Source organism: Dendroctonus ponderosae, unplaced genomic scaffold (assembly GCF_020466585.1).
Source record: "Dendroctonus ponderosae isolate FM_Combo_2020 unplaced genomic scaffold, Dpon_F_20191213v2 Dpon_F_20191213_4, whole genome shotgun sequence".
Lineage (NCBI taxonomy): Eukaryota > Metazoa > Arthropoda > Insecta > Coleoptera > Curculionidae > Dendroctonus > Dendroctonus ponderosae.
In genome coordinates this window covers 15,175,809-15,180,734 of record NW_026018611.1, presented here as the reverse complement: position 1 = coordinate 15,180,734, position 4,926 = coordinate 15,175,809, and the positions used below count along the sequence as shown (strand labels likewise).

At 35.9% G+C, this 4,926-nt stretch overlaps 1 long non-coding RNA gene across 1 annotated transcript in view; it reads left to right on the top strand.

Annotated features, from left to right (window-relative positions):
- Window positions 1-303: 303 nt before the first annotated feature.
- The window catches only part of LOC125504281, a 7,356-nt gene continuing 2,733 nt past the window's right edge, over window positions 304-4,926 (top strand). The window contains exon 1 of the long non-coding RNA XR_007281406.1: window positions 304-514. This is a non-coding gene — a long non-coding RNA (uncharacterized LOC125504281). The remainder of the gene's footprint in view (window positions 515-4,926) is intronic.

The window sequence follows — 4,926 nt, the reverse complement described above, 5'->3', positions numbered from 1 at the left end:
CCAGAGGAATGACGCCAATTTTGAATCACCCTGCATTTGTGCTTACTTTCATATTGGTTATTATAGCATTGTTGTTTGCTTTATCAGCTTGCCATGCATTCCTTAAATTTGATTTAGGCTGCGTTTGGGGGATAAAATTTGTCATCACTGCTGGCAATTCTTTAAGTTTGCGCACTAGCAGTTCACTATTATCTCACATTCTTCAAATTCAGTTAAGTTTCCACTGCTTATTGATGTTTTAAGCAATATATTTTGCAGCCAGAAGCACCTGCTGGGTTAAATATTTCACTGACCGATGGAATCTCGAAAGTTTTTATACAAAACTGTCACGAAATAACTAACAATCGCTGGTCTGAAAACACGTCTGTACGCGACGGTGTACACGACGAACACTTATGTGACTTATGACAATTATGTTTGAAACAAAATATTAGCCAAATGTTCGCCACGCAGTTCGCAGAATCGCTACTAAATAGTTTGAGCAATCTGCAAAATTTGGTACTCTTTAGTCAATGTGAGTATCACGTATGTATAATCTTCCCATTGACCAGAAAATGTGCATAATACCTGATGCTGCGAGACTTTATTATTATACGTTATTTTTTCCAACGGAACTTTGCTGTTTAGTTTTATACAGAACTTTTACTGTTTAGTACCTTGAGTACAGCAGCACCCTGCTGGTGCAGGTGCTGTAATAATCAATGCCTCATAGCCCGTTGATATTTACGCAAGGTAAATTACATCTCTCCCTATAAATGGTGCGATATGTATTCTTTGGAGGGTGGTTTCTATGTTCTTCGTAAATTGAAACATGTTTTTATTCACATTTTCCTTGTGTCTTTGGATCCAGCGCCTGGGTTTCTTCGGACAGAATCGTATCTGTCTCTGGTTAACCTGTGCTCTGCTAAGGCCGATTGATTAACTTGTCCTTGCCTGCAACTCCTGTTGTGTGCAGTTAGCCTTGTCTGGATGCTTCTTGTGTAATGCCTATATAGACCGATCCGCACTTGCAGTTAATACGGTGAAGTCCGAGACTATATTTGAAGGTTTTTGCACCGGTTGGTATATTCACCGAGCTCGTACGGCCAGAATCTTGATGACCCCTTTCTTCTGCTTCGGATGATAATTTGAGAGTATCTATAGGTATGAGTTGGTTTTCTACAGGGCTATTCAGATTATACGACACGGAAGATTGCGGCTAAACTTTTTCATTTTAAAAAGTATCATTTTACCAATAAATGGAGACCAGTTGGAGATACCTTTTAAAAAATTATTTTATATATGTAAGTACAGTGTGTCCCAATTATTAGACTCAACCCAAAGTTTAAAAATTTAGAACTTAATTTTACATTGAAGTCTGCTTGCTGATCTTTAATTGGGTATTTAAATTTTTAAATTTCACACACGCAATTACGAAATTCGCCTTACTGGATTTAATCCAGTGTGTCCTCTTTTTAATAAATATATTGTAACATTCAATACATGTAAATAAATTAATTGATTAGTAAAGTTGTTGAATTGCAGATAATGATAATCAAGTCAGTTGCTCGTACCTCACTACAATGCTTACGAGTGTAAAAAGAACACGTGCAGATAAAAGTTATCATTCTAGAATTTGAACAATGAATGCAACCACAGCAATATTTTAATTGGCTGTAGTAATTTTTCATTAACTTTTTCAAACCCTGGTCATTTAATCATTTAATAAGATATTAAAGAGACATTTGATCTTTGCTGTTAATTTACATCCTTTTTACGTTATATCTCTAGATAAAGTGGCTTGAGTTGTACCATTTGCTTTGATTGTGAACACGACAACTGCGATGTTAATAATTTCATCGGATTACTCACTTCTGATACAGAAACATTAGAAATTATAATGGAATAATATGCTTTATGTGCCACGAAATTTGCTGAGTACATAAAACTTTATAAGATAGACGCACTTTGAATAAATGTAGGAATTCTAAGCAAGTTCCAGCAGTATTTATTAAAGATAGTTTTTTTCAGCCCTCTCGCATCCATACTTGCACATAGTCTCCCTTAACGACTGTTATCTCTCGCGGTTTTTAGCTATTTTTATCAATTTTAGTCCGCAGTTCCGTTGGTGTCATCCTTCCATCTTATATTCGCTCGACCTCTTGAACTCCTCCCAGCCATAGTCTCCATTGTATAATTTTAGTGTTCCGTCTCTTGTCTCTCTTTGCTACATCTGAGCAAGGTCCCATTTCATCTGAGTTACCTTTTCTATTACATCCTTGACCTGGGTATGTTATCTTATGTATTCGTTTGTCTTCCTGTCTCTTAAGGAAATACTCGTCATTGTCCATTCCATACTTCTTTGTGTTTTTATTTTTTTATCGTGAAAGCTGCCCAGCTTATACGCCTTCTTAGTTCTATTTCAGAATATGTATTTTCCTTTCCTAATTGAGTTTGTTTTCCAAGGCAAATGTACTCCTTGACCTTTTCTAAATGATTGTTGTCTATACTTATGATCGTCTCTTCTTCCCGGCTCATAATTTAAGTTTTCTAAACGTTCATTTTTAAAGTCACATTTTTTTATTTCTTCTTTAATTCTCCTAAAATTCTGCAAGTAACTTATTTGTCCGTTATTATCACCGCAACATTAGCAAACTTTAGCTGATTTAGCCTTTCTCCATTGATATTGATACCTCTATTTGACCAATCAAGTTGTTTGAACACGACCTCTCGCGTCCGCGTAAAGAGCTTTTGGGACAATATGTCTCCTTGACGAATACCTCTCTTTATTGATATTGATTGGAAATCCTCGTGTATTCCTATCGTAGCTGTTGCTTTTTTGTAGATGATTTTAATCAGACCCATGTATCTACTATCTATCCGTGCGTCTCATCCATTTCTTTCATGACTGCCCAGTGCTCTATGCTATCAAAAGTCCTTTTATAATCTACGAAGGACATGCATAAAGATATGTTGTATTCGGCTGCTTTCTCGATTAGGATCCTTATTGTTAGAAGATGGTCTGAGCTGATACCTTTGCGGAACGCTGGTTGGTCTGGAGATTGACAGTGATCCAGGTTTTTTTGTTATTCTGTTTGTTATTATCTTCATTAAAAGTTTATATAGATGGGGAAGCAAGCTTATGGGTCTGTAGTTTTCAAACAACCTTCTGTTTTCTTTTTTATGTAGTATGATCATGATTGCATCATTCCAGTTGTCAGGTATCTTCCTTTTTTTGAGCAGGCATTATGTAGTTTTGTTAACTTTGGCATAACTATACCTTGAGCTTCTTTTACCATTTCGATGAGAATAATGTCTACACCTGAGCTCTTTTTATTCTTCATAAAACTTACGGCGTGGATGACCTCTTCGTCATCTATTTCTTCTATATCCTCTGAACCTACGTTTGCAACTCTTCTCTTCATAATTTTATCTGGTTTCACCACTTTTGTGTCATATAGGATTTCATAGAACGTCGTACTTATTTCTACACACATTTGATCTTCATTTATCAACAGGCTATCGACCTATCGGTCTTTCTGCCCTTGCATATATACAAGTAATTTGTATCCTATAATCAAATTTAAATATAAAGTACGAATCAAATTTAATACTAATTAAAAAAAAAATTCAGATTCTGTATCATGTCTCTTCATCGTCCAGTAGGTTGGTTCGGTAGTGTTGGAAGTGATCAAGTAGTTTTGTTATTGGGAAGCGAAAGCGGGATTGTCTCGTTTGTCGTGTAAGGCAAAGGGGATTCAGTGAAGTCCGCTTGTTGGGATTGTTGTTCCATTTTGTTCATAGTTCAAATTGTCTTTCGGTTATTCTGGTTATTTTTGTTCGTTCGTTGAGTAGTTGGTTTGAGGGGTTGTGTAGTTTATTGAGTTGGTTGAGTCTTAATTTGGTACATAATTGTTCTCAGTGCAATCTGTTCTGTTGTTTAGTTTTTCTTGATGCATTCGCTGTTATTATATGTCCGTAGTCAAGCAAAGGTCTACATATTGATTGGTATTTTCTTTGTGGCGGTCGTTGTACTAATTCCTTTGTCTTTGTACGTCAGTGATCGGAAGTGTTTTGTCCGTTAAATTATTTTTGTTCTGAGGTTCTTTGCGTGTTTTGTAAATTTAATTTAATGGTCCAGTCTCGTCAGTGTCGTTCTGAAGCATTTTGCCTCTTGTTTTGGTCTAGTTGTGTTTCCGTCTGTTATTATCGTCGGAGAGTCATCTTAGATTTGGTGGTTTGGTAGAAGTAGTTATTTTTTTCTGGGGTTTGGTGTAAATCTCCATTTGTAGAACCAAGCAATTGTATTGTCTGTTAGTGTTTGAAGTTTTTGTATTGCTTTTGCAGTAGCTTTGTCGTGCATGATCAATTCAGTGTTGTCGGCGTATTGTAATGTGTACGCAGATTTGTCAATGTGTCGTAGAGGCCGTGATTGTATATGTCGAGGTAGTATACAGGGTTGCTCATTAGTGCGTCAAAGTGCGATATCTCAGTAAATATGAACTTTACAAGAAAATACGTCCTACGAAAGTTTTTCATTTTTAAAAGGTCCACATTTTAAAATTACTTTCTAATATACGGGGTGTATCATAAACGTGTGGTAGTTACCAACTTTGGTTTTTTAAATGGAACCGCCCCTTTTTTCACTCATTTTCAGATTTGCCGTCAAAATTTAAGTTAAGTTTGTGTCAAACGTTTTACCTGAAAAATTTACGATTTCCGAGTTATTCGTAAAAATGTGAAAGTTTTGACAGCTACTGGGTTCCACAGAAATCGATGCTGTACACTACCCGCTGCAAATTTTGGAAAACAGTTTTCAGCGATTCTAACAGAACATCATGATCTACGCGCAGATATGTTTTAAATTATAAGAAAATACTTCTAAACCGCGCAATTAGCCTCTAAACTTGCATGTTTTTAAACCTCAAAAAGTTGCTTATTTCAAAT